Below are 22,291 nucleotides of genomic sequence, written 5' to 3'. Positions count from 1 at the left end.
GTATGGTGCCTGATGCCCCATCTGGAAACTCAAATGACTAGATGTCGCTTCACCTCAATTAACTGCCCCGGCTTTCCTCTGCGAAAGGAGAAAGCAAAAAGGATGCCTGATCAAACGCTTACACCTCGGATACAAAGGGAGAGATGTGGCCTCAGTGTCACCACGGAACTGCCGGTGGCAAATCACACGCACACGCACGGCAGACACGGAGCTCATGGGGTTGTATTTGAACTCTCTGCTCCCAAGTGTCAAGACGCGTCCTCAGAGCCTTAATGAATGCCCGGAAAGTTAAGTCTCCTGTTCCTCTGAAGGTGAAAGACTTGAGGAACACGTCCGAGTGACACCTCCTTCGTGTCTTCCGTTAATATGGGATGATAATCAGCACAGCTGGGGACGAGATGCCATTGGGGCCCGATGGGTCTGATACAATAATCGGGCATCTCCGTGGGGTCTTGGCCATCCAGCCCATTTCACAGATGGGTGAGACTCTGCCGGTGATGCCATTTGAATTACGACCTGGGAATCCAATGGCCTGCCTATTATAAAATGGACATTTTCTTTTTTTAATGTGTATTTATTTATTTTGAGAGAGAGAGAGAGAGAGAGAGAACGAGAGTGAGCACATGCACATTCACACAGGTGAGCAAGGGAGAGGCAGAGAGAGAGGGTGATAATCCCAAGCAGACTCCACGCTGGGCACAGAGCCCGACCCAGGGCTCGATCCCATGACCCTGAGATCATGACCTGAACTGAAGTCAAGAGTCTCGGTGCTAAACAAACGGAGCCACCCAGGCGCCCCTACGATGGGCATTTTCATATCGCTTACCACTTCCCTAAAAAGGTTGAGAATTTTAGATTTGAGGAGAATCACCGTTACTTTAGAATTTCATTGCAACTGTTCATAATGAGTTTATAACTTTGACACATATCCTAGGATGAATTTCTAGCTTATATTAAAGAGCCGGCCCTTAAATATCAATGGGATTTGTGTGTCATAACAGGGCAAAAGAAACAAAGCACTTCCCTTTCCTCCAGTGGCGTAAATGATCTGTCTAATGATCTCAGGAATTTATTTCCAAGTCATTTTCAAGACAAACACGCTCAGGATAATAAAAGAAAAGGGGATCACACTAAATAAGAATATAATACTTGTAAAATTTATCATAACCTCAGGTCCCCAGATCTTAGAAGAAGCTATAAATTTGATGAGAATGTTTCGAGGAAAGCCAAGACTCTTAAGAAGACATCAAACTCTTGTCTTTTAACGCTACAGCTAACTGTGCTAAGCTAAACAGAATATTAGAATAGATTCCATTGGCACCAAATGTACTTTGTGCAAGATCATGAAGCAAATCCAATTTCCAACCTTCTAAAAGAAAAGAGTGGGAAAGCTCGCATGCTACATTTCCATCCCTTGCTGTTTTTAAACATGACACAAATTTTGATATCAGCATTTTGAACCCGGTATTTATTACAGCTTCAAGAATGTGCCCTACTGTCTGCCTGCTGTCTGGGACCAAGTCAGTTGATGATGAGGAGTTATGCAATTTAAAATAGCCTGAGGAAGCCTCGTGGCAAAGCTTGCATTTCATTCTGTGCATATATATAATTTTTTTCTGGTTATATTTTATTTTTGAAAGTCTCCATTAAAATATAGTTAGATAGAGTCATATTTTGTAGTGAGGCAAAACATCACGATAGCTGCACATGCTATTTAGGATTGAACACTTTCCAGGGTAATGGTAGTTATTTTCCTGTCAACTGCCATTCTGCAGGCAAATATTAATCTGAACACTGGCTGCAGTCATCGTCTTGAGGTAGGTACGATTTACAAAAGTCCGTAACAATTATGGCACCTCGGGAGAAATATCTTCAATGTGTGCCTGATGAGTAAAGAACAGGGAAAGAGCCTGCATTTATGGGGGGCCTCTTATGTGAAAGCCACTTTTCCAGGCACTGTCTTAGGATAGCAAGTATGCCAGCAGGAAAGGCCATACACTATTTTGTTAAATTGGCTTGGTCCCTTTAGTCAAATCCAACCGGAAAACCTTTGGTCCGATTTTTAAAATATCCTGATTGGTCTTTTTTGGTGTCATTCGAGCAAATGTAATGGAGGAACGCCCCAGAAAGAAAATGAAAATGAACACAGATAAGACTACAGAAAGTTAATATTTCTGAATGAAGTATGGCCTTATAAATGCAAATAGGCTTAAACTCTACACAGGTATTTTTCGTTAACAGGAATGAAGAGACAAAGCCCTCTTTCCCACTCACTCTCTCCAAATTTACTATTTGAATAGAGGTAACAGTAACCTGGTTTATAAATTTGCTTATGTTACTACTTTTAAAGCTTAAAAGAACATTTGATGGATATAAAAAAAGTTAACTGGCAGAGTAATGCACCATCATTTTCACAGGGTAAAATATTTCATGGAAAATGGGTATTTGGGTAATGTAAATTGAGTAGACATTAAGAATGATAAATATTAATTTACAAATGCATTTCATACACAGCCTAACACAACTCTGTTGCTAAGACAAGCTCGCAGGTAATTACAGGAACCCAGGTAATGCCTTCAATACATCTTGATGAAACAGCTAGACAGTTTCTCTGAAGTACTAATATTATATGGAAAATAGAAACCTTATTTTTGTTCTATAATCAACCTTATTAAATAGAATGTTAGATCTTTGTCAAGGTAAGTCACTCAGTAGAATAAACCCCGAGATAAAAGCAAATAAAAAATTATACAATAATTATCCCAGGAAAACATGTCCTTCGGTCTACCTACCACAGTGATTCAATTTGTTGTTAATTTCTACAATGTATTTAGCAAATTACTCTAATAGGAATATTTGCTTTATTTTACACATCACGCCAATTATTACTTGAACTGACTGTTGATTAAGAAATTAAATATTTTATTATTGTTGTTCATTTTGAATGTAAATATAACTTCCTAATATTTAATAAAGAGGTTGTTTGTATTTGATAGCATTTCAATCTGTCATTCAATGGCATATATAACTAGAGACAAGTTTTTATTTATTTTTTAATAATTTCACCAGACATAGAAAGGACAAATGGTATAAGACCGCATATCCAGTTATCAGAGAGTCATCAGATTTCTCTGGAACATCGTGCAAGCTGAAACACAATGGAAGAATGTCTTTATGAACATCAAGGGGATCCTTTTCCAAGCTAGAATTCTATCCACAGGCAAAGGGTTGTTATAATCAAATCAATATAATTTATTGGAACCACAGTCCTGGCATTAGAATACAATGACAGAAAAGGACTTAAGGGTTATTGTTAATGATTCCTTCAATTATAGGAAACTTTATAATTAACTCAAGTGCACATTTGATACAATTCTCAGGTACAATCAGGTAATATGTCAGACTCTCTCAGCTCAAATCATCACGTGTAACAGTTAGGATCAGACAAATGGACAGGATGACTATTCTCTTAAGTGTCAGTGGGGTAAACTCTAAACACATGCATCCTAAAGATTGCCTGAGATGAGCCATGCTTAGCCACTGCTGAGCGAAAAGCTGAAATTGGCCACATTAGCCATAATTTACTGTGCAAGCCTTCTGCTGGAAGGTGCATCCTACAACAGACCCCAGAGTTCCAAACCAGTTAACATGAGACAGATTCTGCCTGTGCAGTTGTGTAGGTGGGAGACAGATTCCTGGTGCACTCTGCTCTCTCATCTTCCTGGAATCCTCTTTCAAAATGTGTATGGACTTTTGAAGTTCTTGGAATTTTTGTAGTTGTGTATAATTATCCACTTGCGCAAATATTTTCTCTAATTTTAGATCTCTTCTTTTCCCTCAACTCCCAGTAGGATATTGCCAAAAAAAAAAAAAAAAAAAGACTTTTTTCTGTCTTTGACCAGCAAAGATTGAGCTCTTTGGAAATTCCTTTGACTTTCATTAAGACCATTTTTATTAAAAACTCTCTGTCAGGTATTCTGTAGATAAAAGAGAAGTGACTATAAATCTGTACTACCTAGGAAGCCTTGAAATGGAAGACAGAAGCTGTCTCTTGCTACCCTTGGTCAAAATCATTATCTTTCTACATGACCCAATTCTTACTGGACATCTCTCAGAAACTGTGAGTTTTTGCAAGTAGGCATTTATTTAGCTAAGGGATATTAAAGGTCATGGTGTTCAACTTTTTTACTAAGTACTCCTTGGACTTGACCACTGCAAATAATTTTTTTTTATTAGAGGATTAAATTGTAATATCTAGACTCACCACTGTTTGGAAGAAGAGAAAAAAAGCAAGTTATTATTTATTGTGTTTATTGATTTAACCTGAACTCCTTTTATTTGCCTTTGTTGAGGAACCAAGCATGGGTCTCAGAGGTTTTGGAGCCAATAGTAAAAGGACCAAAGGCTAAAATCTAGTTTCTAAACTAAAGTAGGTTAAGTCTTAAGCTTAAATCTCATGTGTGTGAAATGCCCTTTAATCCTTTTCCCCTAACTTTGCCCTCTCACTCTGTCATTGCCTCCTCTGCTGAGGCATGAACACACTTCCTTCCCCAATTCTTCACCTCCGATGTCGATGTAGTTAACGACGACATTCAACAAGGTCTCATTTTTATTGTTCATTTTGACACGTTGTATATATTTTATCAGTTTACTCTCTCATTTCATACTAACATTTCCCAAAGTGATTAAAAACAGATGCATTTCATTTATTTGAATACTAACAATGTGTCACAAACTATATAGTGGTGCAAAGGGTTTAAAGAAATAACTTGGACACTGACCGGTAGGATCTGACCCTTTAGTGCATGAAATGGATAACTTTGTAACTATATACTTAGGCAAGTTTTATCACAGAAAAACAAAATATGTATTCTGGATCTCAGAAGAGGGAGTGCCTCGTTTCAGGGTGCCGTGTGTGGGTAAATACTGGCAGGAGAGAACGAACATGGTGGGGATGATAATGCGAATACTAATATAGCTAATCTCTGAATAATGCTTCCAATGTGTTTGGCTTTGTAATCTCTTTATAAATGCACAGTAGGAGTGTCTCAGTTGGTTTAGCATCTGAACTCTTAATTTGGGCTCAGGTCGTGATCTCATGGTTCATGGGGTCAAGCTCTGCATTGAGCTCCGCACTGTCAGTGCTTAGGATCCTCTCTCTCTCCCTCTGCTCCTCCCTCATTTGTGCGTGCAAGCTCTCTCTCTCTCTCTCTCTTTCTCTCTGTCTTAAAATAAATATGACATGATACTTACTTGCTCTTATCTTGTACCTCGACACCACCACCACTGCACACCCCAAGCCAACCTCTCCTCCTCCAGCTCCATCAAAAGTGACAGACTGGAGTTTGTACCTTCCAATCAGAGTATGTAGGTGAGACACAGAGTTGAGGGGATGGTGAAGGGTGTACTGGGTGGAAATTAGAGCGGCCAGAATTCCAAAGCTGTCTTCAGACCCAGAGTTCCCCCAAAGATATATTAGCCCACAGTTGACCATGGCCACCAGAATGTAGCAAGTATTCCCGAGATAGTGACAGATGCAGAAGAACTCAGCTCCACCCCTAGGTCCCACGGGCCGCTGTCTACGCAGATCCTCTCTGGTCATTTCACAGATCTGCCAATAATGCCACCCCACATCCTGCATTATAGCGGGCCTATGTTGTATTGTCTCATTTAGTCCTCATGGCAACCGTCGGAGGTGAGTACTCATATTAACACTTCTACTCGCCCATAGGAGGAAATAAAGACACGGAAAGTTGAATCAGTTGCTCAAGGGCAGTGATTCGATGAAACAGCAGGTCTCAGAATCCACACTTCCCAGCTCTGTCTTCTAGTGACTTCTGATGAGGATGACCCCCTAAATTAAAACATGAAGGAAAAAGTAGGGCAAGTTACACATAAGATAAAATATGGACATAAGAAAAAATATCATTGAATCCTCCTTTTAATATGAGTCCAGAGTGATAATTTAATATGAATCCAACTCAAAATCCATCTGGTGACTTGGGCATTAAAGTGGAGGCATCAGGGAAGTTAAATCCTATGCTGTGAAAACAAGGCACTATTTCATCACACCTCAGGATCTATGGGCATCATGTAGCTCACGACACAGGGGTAATCATATTTGTGTAATTTAAAGACAACATCAAGGATGTACCTATTAGACTTACGCAATTAGGGATATCTGAAAAAAAAGCTGAGCTTTTCCTCTTACACAGCAACTGGCAATTCCGGACCCTCATGACCATCCGGCCTCTCAAAGTGCTAACCACTGTGCCAGGGAGAGCCTGAACACTGGCCCGAGAGCCATATGAGAAACAGTTCATCCAGCTCAAGATTAATAATTGACTCACCTGAAAAACTTCCTAGCACCAACACCTGGTTCAGTCTCACTGCTGTATGTCCTCCTTGACTCCTCTCCTGAATCAGCACTCCAAAGGGGGCCATAAAAGCGGGAGGCTGGCAGAAGGAGGCTGGGTTGGGACCAAGCTGGCAATCCACTTTGGAGAATTGAAAGCCCTGGCACGATTGGAGACATTCATAATTTATCAGGGAAACAGTCCAAGGAAGTGATTAAACTTGGAGGACTTACCTATTTCTCCTGCTGCCCCCCAGCCCTGAAGATAAAAGGGCTACACCTCAAAAGAGAGCTCTATAAAATGTGGAGTAGGGAAAACACATGAAATCAAGAGAAAGAGGAAGCAAAAATCTGGGTCTCTTTGCTCAGCATTTTCTTTGCCACCGGGAAGTAGAACACCAGCCTGCTGATTCTCATACTGAAATGATTATGAGGGCTCTCTTTCATTATGAGTTTTTGGGGTCTAGGGAAATTCTTTTTTTTTTTTCCTAGGAGGAAAAAAAATTGTTTTACACAAGTTGCTTTGAAAATCATGCCCTTTCTAATACCAAAAAAATCATTTTTCAGATTCCAAGATTCTTCTGGTTGATTTCTAAAATACCACAGGCCCATTTACCTTGCACACACACACACACACACACACAAAAAGGAAATTTAATTTTTTTTTTCTTTCACAAAGCATATTTATCCTCTGGAATGGTCTGTGGCCGAATGCTGGATGGCTCACAGTAATGGAGTTACTTCGTTTAAAAATTTTTTTAATGTTTATTTGTTTTTGAGAGACAGAGAGACAGAGCACAAGCAGAGGAGGGTCAGAGAGAAGGACACACAGTATCGGAAGCAGGCTCCAGGCTCCCAGCTATCGGCATAGAGCCCAACGGGGGGCTCGATCTCATGAACCATGAGATCATGACCTGAGCTGAAGTTGGACGTTCAACCAACTGAGCCATCCAGGCGCCCCAGCAGTAACTTCATTTTAATGAAGCCTCTTTACTGGCCACTTCTGTCGCTGTCTTGAAGAACATAGACTATTATGCTGTCTCGCTTTTTGAAGGTCACTTTGTCCAAGCTCTGCATTTATCCTCAAGAAATGGAGATGTGATTTACCCAAAAGCACGTAGCTAGTGAGTACAGAGCTGTTAATTCTGCCCTTCTGACTTCAAGCACCATTTACCATTTCCAAACATTCTCTTCCTATGAATGTGAAAGCAGGTAGGATCGGATGTGGAGCAAAGTTTCATTCAATTATGATATATGTACAGCAGCTGTTTTCTCGGTAGTCAAGGAAGTCATTTATAATTTCCAAATCATGTCAACAAGTGGATAAACTGGTTGTATGAAGAATCGGATATATCTCATTAAGTGAGTGAAGCCCATAACTCAATAGTAATAGGTTAGTTATTTGAAATAATACTCTATAGTACATCATTGCATTTGAAATAAAGTGCTTCTAAAATGTTCAGCTTTGACAACACTGTACAAAATAGCATTATGATGTCTCCTAAAGAATATCATTGCATGTTGATAACATTTAAAGTTACCAGCTAAATTCAAAGACAAGAATTTCTGAAAGAATTTTTATCTGAAAAGACAAACATGAATGAAATGGCACGTACAAGCTGCCCAGCTCCGAGACACTTTGGGCCGTTAATAATTTTCCCTTCCAGGGAAAACCTTCTAATATTACAGAGAATGTAAAATCTATCACTAAACAAAATGATTTCAGGTACATCAAAGAATCACATGCCCAAAACCTGTCTTTCCTTCTACTTGAAAAGTATAATTGTTGTATTTACCAATAACTGAACAATATTTACTCGTTCTAAAACCTTTTGGTGTCGAAGGGCATCTAGGGGGCTCACTTGGGTAAACATCTGACTCTTGGTTTCAGCTCAGGTCATGATCTCATGGTTCATGGGATCAAGCCCTGGGTCGGGCTCTGTGCTGATAGCACGGAGCCTGCTTGGGATTTTCTCTCTCTCCCTCTGTCTCTGCCCTCCCCAGCTGACTTACACACGCATTCTCTCTGTCTCTCTCTCTCAAAATAAATAAATAAGCTTAAAAAATAAAACATCTTGGCATTCAATGTTATGCTTAAATTGGAAGGTTTAAGACTCAATATATTTTAGGGGGAGTGAATGGGGAGTGTGGGGTTTTGGAGAAAATAAAGGAGCGGGATTAGTTTCATTACTTTTTCAACACATCAGTGTTGAGTGCTGGTTTACATATCATAAAATTCACGCATTGTAAATATACAACCCAATGGTTTTCAGTACATAGAGTCTTATAACCAGACACATGTTTTTATTTAAAACATTCCCATCCTCCCCAAATGTCTTTCGTCCCCTGCTCCATCACGAGGTAGCTGCCAACCTGCTTTCTTCATTTATAAATTTGTAAGTTTGCCTTTTCTGGAGATTCCATTTAAATGGAATCATTTACGATGTGGTCTCTTGCATTCTTCTTCTATTATTTAATGTAATAATTTTTTAAGGGTCATCCACACTGATGTATCAGTCGTTTGTTCCTGTTTACAACTCGGTAGAATTCCATTACGGCTTCTATGCCGTATTTTGTTTGTCCATTCACCTGTAGGCAGAATGTGGGTTTATTCCTACTTTGACTATTACAAGTAAAGCTGTTGTGAACCTCCATATGCAAATAGTTCTGTGGACAAATGTAACAGCCCTAAGGTTGGTTCTTAAGAGTGTATCGCATAATCTTAAGGACGTCCAGTTTATCGCTTTTATTTTATTCAATTTCTTCGCTCACTACACGGCTGTTCAGACGATTTTTTTCTGCAGTCAGTTTCAACAACTTGCATGATCTACGTTGTACTATTTTGTGACAAGACATTGTGCATGATTCTCCTTCCTAATTATTTTAATTTCTGTAGGTTTATTCATTTAGTTATTTTACTTTATATTTTACTTGAGTTGTCTGCTTTTGCTTCCCCCGTCTTTTTTGTTTTTTGGAGAAAATAAAACCAAGTTTTGTAATGTTCATGCCTCTTTTCCCATAACTCATTTTTGGTGTCACTGAATTTTTTATTTGCTTCCCTGTTTTCCATTTCATTGTTGTCTGCACAAATATTTATTGTTTTAATTATTCTGCGTTTTGGTCTCTTTTTCCTTCTAATTTGCTACCATCAACAAACTGAACACTATTAATAGATTCATAAACTTTTTGCACAGAATATACATATACACAGAAGACAGCCTTTATAAAGAAATCAAAATAAAAATTTCATTGAAAACCCAAAATTAAGGCATATGACAAAAATTTAATAAAATACACATTAAATCGCTGAAGCATAAGAATGCAACCTTATGAGATTATTTTTTTTTATTTTATTTTTTTTTAATTTTTTTTTCAATGTTTTTATTTATTTTTGGGACAGAGAGAGACAAAGCATGAACGGGGGAGGTGCAGAGAGAGAGGGAGACACAGAATCGGAAACAGGCTCCAGGCTCCGAGCCATCAGTCCCGAGCCTGACGCGGGGCTCGAACTCACGGACCGCGAGATCGTGACCTGGCTGAAGTCGGACGCTTAACCGACTGCGCCACCCAGGCGCCCCATGAGATTACTTTAAAAGCCACAAATTCATGCAATGTTCATGGATAGAAAGATTCTGTGTTCTGTTTCTGCACCCCTAGAAAGATAGGGGCGTTCTGTTCAGATTCACGGCCAAGTCAAATGTCATTTCAGCCTTAACCCCATAAAGATTTTCATTGATCTTGAGAAGCTGATTTAACATTCGTTTGGAAGGATAAATGGCAACGAATAGCTGGGGGCGGGGGTGGGGGAAGCAAGGCAAGGCAAGAGGTGATTAAAGGGTGAATCTGACCAAACTAAGAAAGAATCAAGCTTTATAAAGCTATACTAAGCAAAACCATGTAATATTCATCCAACTGTAGACAAGCAAGGAAGACAGCATGAAACTGGAAAAGAGCCCCTCATTTTTATTGAGTGATAATTGTAGGATAACACCACTGGGAAAATACTTAACCATTCTGTAGATAAAGCTGTTATAATTGGTAATCTATATGTTTAAAAAGTTGGAATTGATTCCCTGTCCTTCACTTTTGATCAGTATAAATTGTAAGGGGATTCAAATCACTAATATAAAAAGCAACATTTAATAGATTAAAGTATTAGTCAATATATTCCAGACCCTGGTCTAGGAAAGGCTTTCATTAACAGGACAAAAAACAATCCATAAAACAAAATTTAATGGAAGTTAACAGTCGATACATTCAATGAAATTAAAATGTAACATTTCAGTATGACAAAAAAAATTACCTAAAAATAAATAAATAAATAAAGCACCTGGGTGGCTCAGTTGGTTAAGCATTCCACTTGATTTCAGCTCTAGTTATGATCTCAAGGTTCCTGAGACCAAGTTCTGAGTTGGGCTGTGTGCTTGAACAGCAGGGGGCCTTCTTGGAATTCTCTCTCCCCCTCACTCTCTTGCCCCTACCAACCCTCCCCCCCACCCCAGTCTCTCTCTCTCTCTCTCTCTCTCTCTCTCTCTCAAAATAAATAAATAAACTGAAAAAAATAGAAATGACAAGTCACAGATTGAGGAAATTTGCTTGACATATATATGACTAAGAAAGTTTAATACTCCAAATTAAATACCAATTAAGATGAGTGAACCAAACGTTCCAACAAAAGTTGAGGGAACAAATCAAGGAAATTTCCAGGAATGGAAACTGGAATGCACCACACCTATACCAAAATGTGTTTAAAACCTCAGGTAAGCAGACATTTTCAAAACAAAATATTGAAACACCAGTTCAAACCCGTCATATTGAGAAGAAATGGACTCATTACAGTATATTTTCGCTTGGATTGTGGGAAATACCAGACACTAAAGGGTAACACCAATTTGTCATAACCACACACCACACAGAAGAGCAAACTTTGTTACTTCTTCATTAATTTGCTACCCTAAGCAAGAGTCCCTTTGTTTTATCAAATCTTCAGAAATAATTTTCTTTGTCTTACATGTATAAAAGCTGCCTTCTTGGATCACTTTTTTTGAGTCATATCTTTGGGGCTCCTGTGCGTACAAAATTAGTATTTTCTCCTGTTATTTGCTTTTCTGTCAATTCAGTTATTAGATGAGCTTCAGAATGAGGATGGGAAGAAAGAAAAAGGTTTTCTTTCCCTACACAGCCATATTCTATGGTATTTGCTTGTAGAAAATTATTAAACCAAGTCAAGAATATTTGGAAGCTGGCAATTCTATAATTAGAATGGGTAAGTTTATTTCTTTTGTTTGATTTTTTTAATGTTTTTTAATTTATTTTTGAGAGAGAGAGAGAGAGAGAGACAGAGTGCAAACAGGGGAGGAGCAGAGAGAGAGGGAGACACAGATTCCAAAGCAGGCTCCAGGCTCTGAGCTGTCAGCACAGAGCCCAACATGGGGCTTGAACTCATGAACAGTTAGATCATGATCTGAACTGGTCTTACCACTAAAACGTCTCTTGAATTTATCTTCTTTTCTTTCTTCCCATGCATACTGCTTGAGTTTAGGCAAACTAAACTACTTCTGTAGTGGGTTGCTTCTCTTTTCTTCCTGCTTCTTGAGACTTGTACTTCCCTTTCACTCTTAAGCCCAAAGTTGTGAAGATTTCTGTTTCCTTCTTAAGAAAACTTTTTATTACTGTTGATTTATTTTTGAGAGGGAGAGAGAGATAGAGCATGAGCAGGGGAGTGGAAGAGAGAGAGGGAGACACAGAATCTGAAGCAGGCTCTAGGCCCCGAGCTGTCCGTGCAGAGCCAGGCACAGGGCTGGAATCCACAAATGGTGAGATCATGACCTGAGCCAAGTTGGACGCCCAGGCACCCCTGGGCAAGTTTATTTCTATAGACGCTTTAATATGTGTGCTAGAAGGAAGAGTATATTTGAATTCCAAAAGTGACCACACACCGCACTGAGGCATGATCACATTAACTGTGCCCCCATAGACTCTTGGGGACAGTCTTGAATACATATCGATGCCACAATGATGAGCGTAACTTTGATGAGTTTTCCTTTAAGATATATTTCTGCACTGCACGAAGAAAAACTCAGCAAAAGACTCCATATCTGACATCTAGAAAAGGAGGGGAAAACAGAAGATCACTTGAATCTCTTCATTTTAAATAAATCAATGTGTTGTAAATAGCGTTGGAAGTTCATTGATGGGAAGAGAATGGCAAAGGGGCCCCACACTTTTACCGTTATAAGATTTGGAGAATGCCGTCCTCATTCAGTGAAATCTCAAGGAAAGCTTTGGTTGGCTTGTTTATTTATTTTCAATATGGAGTGAACGTCTCCTTAAAGCAACTTTATCATTAAAAACTAAGAACATCTTCACAAACATTGCGCTGCTTACACCTCCACATGCTGTGTTGTGTTTGTGAGGAACGCTTCTAAATGGTGGCGCCCAAAACGTATGTCCACATCCTAATCCCCAGTAACTGTGAATGTGACCTCACGGTCACGGCAAAATACGTGATTCAAGCAGGGATTTTGAGGGGAGGAGCTTATGCTTGATCATCCAGGTGGATCCTAAGTCTAACAAGTGTCCTCAAAGAGGCGAGCAGAGGAAAAGGCATGACAGAGGAGAAGCCATGTGGCAACAGATATGGATATTGAAGGGAGGGGGCCACAAGCCAAGGAAACCAGCGGCCACCAGAAGCTAGAAGAGGCAAGGAATAAACTCTACCCTGGAGCCTCTGTGACACCTTGATGTTGAACTTCCCTCCTCTAGAATTATGACAGCATTAGTTTCTGGGGTTTTAAGTGACCAAGTGTTTGCTAATTTGTCATGGCAGCGCTAGGGAACTAGTAAAGAAGCTGCAGGGAACTAATAGAATTCCCGCATTAGCAAAAATAGTTGTTAAAATGCCCCGAGAGATTAAATAACTTACAACTATTCAGCAATTCGGTTTCTAATATCAGCACAAACGCTATAATTCTTGAAGACACAATTATGTTCTCTCTCCACACGATGGAGGACAAGTAGATGAATCGTCTTTTTATACCTTAACAAAAATCCTACGTCCGTGTTCGGAACTGGGATTTGTGACACGCAATCATTTACACTCCTTTCCATAGAACAAAATAATTCCTTCAGTCTCGTACAGCATGTTTGGTGGAGTCAGCTGTCAGTATGTTTTCTCAGCTTGGAAAATAATTAATGTGACTGATAGAGAGCCCTCTTATAATAAACCATACGGGGATACCTTTCCTTGCTGACTTCTGTTCTTGTGGGAGTGAAAACCTTATGTTCAGATTCTTTTGTTATATTGTAAGAATTCCACCGGGCTGAGCCATCTTAATTTGTTATTCTATATAAGGATAGAAGGATTTTTTTTTCCCTAAGAGAAGGATAGAATGTGTTAAGCAAAACTTTAAGGTAGCTTTGTAGGGGCAAAAATACATTTCTCAGAACATTTAAGATACTAAAAGAACACATAGATGGCTCATAATTCCCTCCCAGAATATAGTAGTTAGATACACATTTAGATTGTAGCTTCTACCAAAGGAATCTCATTGAAAAGAAAGGTAGCTGGATACGGCTGGAGGTAGAAAGTTGAACAGAGTGGCAGAGGAATGGAAAATATCTTTCACTTGGATGAATTTAGGATGCATGGATTTAAATGTCTCCTAGAATTTGAACTGATATGGATGCTCAATATTTGTAAAGTCTTGTTAATACTGTATTGGTTCCACCAAGTTCTACTCTTTCCAGCGAATGGAAAGATAAAACATATTCACACGCACGTTTGTATCTGGGCTGTTTTTTCAGACCTACTTGCCTCTCAGGTGAATACAATACATTTATTTGCTAATAATCTGAAATAGTTTTCTTCTGAAGCCAGCCCCTCAGCCAAGTGCTACGCCGAACAGATCGACGTATTCAGAGCAAATAAGACTCACAATTTGGGGGTCCTAGTAGATGGAATGTACTCCTGATAGCATTAAAGATAATTTTATAATAAACGCTATCATAAGAAAGTACAGTTGTGATGAGGGGTTAATTATCCAATTAGGCATATAATGATCCACACCTCTGATATGGGAAGAGATTCTAAGAGATTATAAAGACGGTACTTGCAACTGTAGGTCAAAAAAGAGGAACGGATCAAAATGACATCCCAGAGAGATAGAACGTGAACTTTACTGACTTTGCTTTATATTGATTTCTTCCTGTAGTCTTTACACTACACTTATTTCATTGGAAATGTTACTTCGCAAGTAGCATTTCCTGGAGATCAGCACTCACTAGGAAATTGCCATTGGAAAAGACTTGGGCCATTAACAACACTGCACTCAGGCCTACGCCATGCAAATATAGATCTCTGCTAATCCCATAAGAGACAGGCAGGTAGGAAGATCAGGAGAGGTGAGAATGTTATTTTGTGTTCTGTCATTAGTGTTTTACTTTCTTACCCTTTTATACAGACATGTCTAGGAAGGAAATAAAGTATTTCAATGGTATGAACATTTAAAAAAAATGAAAAGGAAAGAACATGAAGAATTAATCCAGTATCGGGCTCAGTGGGTTGAGCGGCCGACTTTGGCTCAGGCCATGATCTCACGGTTTGTGAGTTCAAGCCCCACATCAGGCTTGCTGCTCTCAGCACAGAGCACGCTTCAGACCTTCTGTTCCCCTCTGTCTCTGTCCCAGCCCTGCTTGTACTCTTTCTCTCTCTATCTCAAAAATAATAAAACATTAAAAATTTTAAAAAAAGAATCAATCCAATATTATTAAGAGAAGTACAATGATATGAATGTAAATATAAAGGACACAGTCTCCTCACGCCAACAGACAAGAATAACATACTAATTAGAGCAAGACTGAATTGGACAAGTTATTTCAATCCTTAAAGTTTATTTTAATTGTGGTTATCCTCACTGCTAATTGGTCAAAAAAGTGATACGTGTATCAAAAAAATCTGTGAATTGAAAGTGACAACCAAATGCCATAGGGGCATCTAGGTGGCTCAGTTGGTTAAATGTCTGACTTTGGGTTTTCACAGTTCCTGAGTCCGAACCCCGAGTCCGGCTCTGTGCTCACATCTCAGAGCCTGGAGCCTGCTTCAGATTCTGTGTCTCCCTCTCTCTCTGTCCCTCCCCCACTCAAGCTCGATCTCTGTCTCTCAAAAATAAATAAACATTAAAGAAATTTAAAAAAAACAACAAACAAAAAGAAATGCAGAGCGAAATATTAAAATCTTTTAAAAAATCACCAGTTTATTACCTTGGTAGGCTTTATGTTAGAAAAGCATATCGAGGATTACTTACTAGACATTGCAATATCTATTGTATTTGAAAAATGAACAACAGTATTTAAAAAAGAGTAATAGTATTTTTTAAAAAGTGAGAGACCATGCTGATGGTGTAAAAAGATATTTAATATAAGGGCATTGTGCATGCAGGTATGAAATAAGATGTAATTCTCAAGTAATGATAAGAATTAAAGGTATTTTCAGTGGGAGATACAACATGACAATAAGCAGCTGTTATGACTTAGATCTTAGCCTCAACTATGTAATCTAAGTCGAACTAATATTGGCTTCACAAGATCAGCAAAGGGGTCAAATGAGACAGGGTCTCTGATGCCTTAGTCCAGAGCCCAGCCCTCAGTCCACGTCTCTTTCAGCCACTGCTGTGATGGGCAATCCCTGGGCTCCAGGACCCCAGCCGTTCTAAGCCCCAAATTGCCATTCTCCGTGTCCCTGGGGGGAAGCCCCCTTCTCTGACCACTGCCTACCGGCAAGTCCGCATGGAACCGTGGGTGAGTTAATGACATGGAACAGTGGTGTCGGGACGTAAAGGAAGAGTGAGCCATGCTGACTTCCACCATGCAGGTGGCTCTCAGAGGCATTCTTGCGCATTCCAGAAGCCAGGGCAGAGGAGAGCTTCTGTTGCAGGCTATGGCAAGCTGGGTAATGCACCATTATCCTGGCTTTTTTTCCTTCCCTGTCTTCATCTCTCACTGCCAAGCTCTCTCCTCCTGGGATCTCACCTCAGAGAAACTACCTGCCCACAGCCCAGGTCTCAGACTCCATTTCCAGGGAAACCCAAAGGAACATACTGACACGTAGCAAGTACACAAATGACAGATTCCTTTTTGCTTGTTCTAACGCATTTGAACTCTCTCCATTGCCTACCAAAGTAAGTGCAATTTTCGCTTTCTGGCAATTAAGGTCATCCACGAAATGGCCACCAATTTTTTTGTATAAGACATTATGGCACACTATTTCTCTATGGGAACATTACTCAGCTACTGACTGTTGCTCTAATGTAGCTCATGTTTCACGGGTGTGCTTCTTTACATGATCTTTCAACTGCTTAGAATGCTCTTAATCCCATTTCGCACATCAAAATTTTATAGAGTCTTTAAGATTCTCATCAAATACTATCACCTCCATAAAACCCTTCCCAAATCTTCCCTACCGAACATTCCCTTTCCAATAGGGTTCAGTGGAACCCCAAGACTACTTTTTCTGAACCTCTTCTTTACCTTTAAATTCACTCATGAGCTAGGATGTCCTTGTTTTCAAAATTCGACTAAATTCTTAGCTGCGTGGAAGCATGAGGATGAATCCCAATGTTTTCATATGTTTTACTGTGTGTGTATGTGTGCGTATATGTGTGTGCCCTCTGTAGCGTTATATACTATATGGATATAATTTATATGTAAAGTAGTTACTCTAACGTTACTTTTTGGTTATAAAGATTACACAAGCTACTTGCAGAAAATTAAACAAGAGAACATTTCCCCAAATCTCACTGGCCAGAGAGAACTATTAATATTTTACTGTTCAATATATTTAAGTTATTTAATTAATGATAATATTATTTTACCATCTGTTAGCAAAAATAATAATGACCACATTATACATAGTAATTCTTCAAAATGTACATAACATAAGCCACAGTAATTAACCTGTTAATATTTGATGCATTCCAGACAGGAAAATGCTGTTTTTTTCTTTTTAATAGCTATGAAAAACAACACTCATCCTCATTAATTTGGGGTTGAGTATCTCTGCTTATGTATAAAATCCATATTTTATTAAAATTCACCTTGTTATTTCTACGTCCTACTTCCTAACTATGGACATTTTTCCTTATTTTACGTTCGTGACTTTTTAGGCATTATGTAGATACAGCTTTACCTGGACCATGTTCATAGCTCCCAGACTTGTTTTCAGCTCTCTCTGATGTTGGATAAAATCGAGGATGGTAAACAACCTCCCTGCCCCCACCTTTCCATGAAGGAAAAGCATTCAATCTCCATCGTCAGTCATACTATTAGTTTTAGGGTTTTATTCCTAGATACGCTTTGTCAGATTAGAAGTCCCTTTTTTATTCTTATCTGATGAGAATGTTTAGTAGAAATGGATGCCAAAGTTTCTCAAATGCTTTTTCTACATCTATTAGAGGTGACCATATAACCTTTTCTTTTAGTTTGAAACATGGCGCATTACCTTGATTGATTCACAAGCAAGGAATAAATCCTGGCTAGCTATGAAGGACGCTTCTTTTTACAAATTGGTAGGCTAGCTTTGCTAAAATGTCATTTAGAACGCCTACATTTACCATAGGGGTAATGTGTTAACTCTTTTACAGTATTGCAGGTCATTTTCTTCTCCTGTCATATCTTTGTTCCACGTAGGTGCGTGAATGAGTACGTGCATGCGCGTGTGCGTGCGCGTATCCGTGCGTCCACGTGCGCGCGTGTGCGTGCGTGGGTGGAGTTGGTGCTGTTTCTTTCTCAAATATTACCGGCTAGTCACATTAACCTTACCAAACTCTACAAAAAATTAAATATTTGCTACAATTCTCCAGTGAACTCATATGGTTGTGGAGCTTTCTTTGTGTCCAAGTATGTAACTAAAATTTTACTTTTAAAATCGATAAAGGGTTTTTCAGGTTTTCATTTTCCTCATGACTGAGTTTTAGTTTCATTTGGAGTAATTTGCCCAATTTGAGCCATTGAGTTCATTGCCATGAATTATTCATAACACACATTTTTTTATCTTTTAAAAATGCAGCACCTGTGGTGATACACATTTCTCAATTGATATTGTTATTTTCTTTCCTTCTTCATTTTCTTGATCTCTCCACCAAGAGATTTATCAATTTGTTCTTTCCAAATGACCTGTTGTTGACATCAATGATTTGTAAAAATTATTTTTTCTGTATTTTAGTTCTTTGACTTTGCTCCTACATTTATGATGTCTTCTCTTAATTTGTCTTTCTTTGTTTCGCGTCTTTAGGTGAAAGCTGAGATAATTTAGGACATTTTTTTTTCTCAGATGTTTCTTATATAGCCATTTGTTTTAAATTTCTTCCCAAGTGTCTTCACTTCTGTTCTGTTTCAAAACAGTTTGCTATTGACCTTTTGATTTCTTTGATCTATGTGTTATTTAGATATATATTAAGTTTCTGAATATTTGAGAATTTTCCCAGTATATTTCTGTTCATCGATTTCTAATTTAATTCCACTGTGGTCAGAAATCACACTTGGTGTGGTTTGGATCCTGTCAAATGTATGTGTCTTGTCTTATGATCCCGAAAACAGTCTATGTTGATAAATATCCCATGTGTTCTTACAGCAAATGCATGTACTGCTGTTACGGGTGGAGTGTGGTATAAATTTCAATTCGATCAAGTTGGCTGTGCGGTTCAAATTTTCTACATCCTTAGTGGTTTTATGTCTGTCTGTTCTATCAATCATGGAGAGACGAGTATTGCAATCTCTGACAGGAAATATCTGTTTCCTTATTTCTCCTTGCAGACCTAGTCGTTTTTTACATCATGTGCACCAGGAAGCTCTGAAGCTTTGTTGTTAGATTAGGTGTGTGATTGTTTATGATCATTAAGTCCCCTTAATTAATAGCACTTTTATTATTGTGAAATGACATTGTTTATCTCTGGTGATATTTGTTACTCTGCAATAGAATTTGCCTAATGTTAACATAGCCACTCCGGCTTTTTTATTCCAAATAAATTTTTATTTGAAATAATTTCAGATTCAGAGAAAAATTGCAAAGGAAATTCCATAAGTTTCTGCATACACATCCGTCAGTTTTCTCTTTTGTTGACCAACTTAAATAACCATGGTATATTTGTCAAAATTAAGAAATCATCCTGCCATCCCCGCACTTCCCTGCTTTCCTGACACATTCTCTGCCATATTTGCCTTTTTTAAATGTGTATTTATTTATTTTGAAAGCGAGAGAGCGTGAGCAAGCAGGGGTGGGGAGAGTGGTGGGTGGGGCGATGGGGGAGGGGGTTGGGCAGTGAGACCTAGACCAAGAATCCCAAGAGAGCTCCACACTGCCAGTGCAGAGCCTGATGTGGGACTCGATCCCGTGAACCGTGAGATCGTGACGTGAGCCAAAAACCAGAGTCGGAGAATTAACCCATTCAGCCACCCAGACGCTCCTACACCATATTTGACTTTTATTGGACAATAGCTAGAAATAAGCAAGGATCTGAGTGCTGGATACTCCTGTCACCAGTGCTGCATTATTGCTTCTAGGCCTTCTGTGTAGACAAGAGCTAGGAAGTACATAATGTAAAGCAAACCACATGTATGAATAATTATGTTTATCTCTATATTAAGCTACGGGGAATTCATTTTTGCCTCTCCACCTCAATTGTTTCCACCATTCGCCATCCATCCTATTTTTGACCATAGAATTCATGGAGTGCAGTTTCAAAATTGTTTACTCATATGCTCATGAGAAACAACTTTAAAAACTGCAAACTTGGGGCGCCTGGGTGGCGCAGTGGGTTAAGCTTCCGACTTCAGCCAGGTCACGATCTCGCGGTCCGTGAGTTCGAGCCCCGCGTCGGGCTCTGGGCTGATGGCTCAGAGCCTGGAGCCTGTTTCCGATTCTGTGTCTCCCTTTCTCTCTGCCCCTCCCCCGTTCATGCTCTGTCTCTCTCTGTCCCAAAAATAAATAAACGCTGGAAAAAAAAATTTAAAAACTGCAAACTTAAGAAAAAAATTATTGTGCATGTGGTGTTGATTTTACATATTTTTAGTGGTTGCTTTAGGACCGAAAATACACATATTTACCTTATCCCAGTCTACCTTTAAATGATACTATATCTCATCTGAAGAGGGAAAGGCTCTTACAATAGTGTGCTTGAAACTAGTCCCTTTCTGACTTCAGTGCTGTGACGCATGTAAATTTCACCTATGTTATAAACCCTACATGTCATTGTTACCATTTTTGTCTAATCCCTCAATTTGTTTTAAAGATACTTAAAAGATAAATAATATATATGTTTACCCCTGTGGTTGTCATTTTAGGTGCCCTTCTTTCCTTTTGCTTTTCTGTCTCCATCTGGGATCCGTTTCCTTCTGTCTGAGGAAATTTCTCCAACGGTTCCTATGGCGTGAGTCTGTACAGCTGAATGATTTCAGGTTTTGTGTGTCTGAAAGAGCCTCTACTTTGTCTCCATTTTTGGCAAACATTATTTCTGGACACAGAATTCTATATTGTCACCTTCCCCCAGAGTTTTAAAGATGTTGCTCTAGTATCTTCTTCTCCTTTTTCACATTTTTTCCAACAACAAAAAAATCTGCAATGCTTATCTTTTTTCCTCTTCATGTGACCTATATTTTTTCCTTTGACTGTTTTTAATATTTTTTAACAATGGTTTTGAGCGATGTGATTGTGCTATGACTTGCTGTAGTTTCTTCCATGATTCTTACACATGGAGGTCCTTGACATTGAAATTACTGGTTTGGAGTTCTATCACATTTGGGAAACTGTTGAGTATTGTTCTTCAAATATGTCTCTGCCACCCCTTTGGAGACTTTAATGTGTATGTGTATGTATATATGTATATATATGTATATATATATACACATACACACACATATACATATACACATATATATGTATATATACACACATATATATATAATCTCCTACAGTTCACTGACGCTCTATTCAATTTCACTTATTCTATTTTCTCTATATATTTTCTTTCTGTAGTTTCTTTTGCTATGTCTTCACGTTTTCAAACTTTTTCCTGCAATCTCTCATCTTCTTAAACTCATACAACATGTTTTTATTTGTTTCTTTACTCATTTTTGGTTTGCATTTATCTCATGCAGTGTAATATGAATGTATGAACAGCACGTAACTTCATAAATTCCTCCATTTAAGAAGTGATTGCAGATTATGTAAGTGGGGGTAGAATAAAAGGTAAATCAAAATGATGTAAGTGTAACATCAGTCAGAGTCCTAACCCTCTGGCTCTTATAAAGCCAGAGGAAGCTAAGGAGTTGTCAGCACAAATGCTGAAAGAAAGTTGTGAAACTCAGTGCCATCACTGTTAAGGCCAAAGTTGGTGCAAATGCTTCTACTCCCTGATTTACGACTTCCTGTGATGGTCAAATAAACAACAAAAAATGTGATACAAAACATAGAATGGGCAAGATAAACATGTTTACTAACAACTAACTTCCATAAGCTGAATTACAGTGGATAAGAAATCTTTGAAAATAACCTCCATTCCATATGGAATTTTGCCAGAATTTAATCCTTTCCTTCATTTTCCCTTTCGCCTTTATCTTCCTCTCCTGGAAGAGCCTCTGGGTGAACTTAACCCTTAAAATTTCTTCAAGGATAACCAAATTGAAGTTATTGACTGCTGTGAATAGAAACTATCACATAAGGCATCAGGTAAGTGTCAACCTCATGCCTGGCAATTCCAGCATGTTTTGTCTAGTAACTGTTCCTTTCCTCTCTGCAGGCATCATTCACCTGGTCATTTCCTTCCTTTTTATGCTTTCCCAGGACACATTCTCTGCCATATTTTCCACCTTTGTATGTCTCCTAGAATCCCAGAAGAATTTTTTTTTTTAAATCCAGTTCATAAACTAAACGTGCATGTTCCT

This window comes from Lynx rufus, unplaced genomic scaffold (genome assembly GCF_022079265.1).
Source record: "Lynx rufus isolate CCGP_SWC_20201006 ecotype Redwood Valley unplaced genomic scaffold, mLynRuf1.p SCAF_20, whole genome shotgun sequence".
In the NCBI taxonomy this organism is placed as follows: domain Eukaryota; kingdom Metazoa; phylum Chordata; class Mammalia; order Carnivora; family Felidae; genus Lynx; species Lynx rufus.
The sequence above is the reverse complement of the archived record's forward strand: the minus strand, read 5'-3'. Positions refer to the sequence as shown.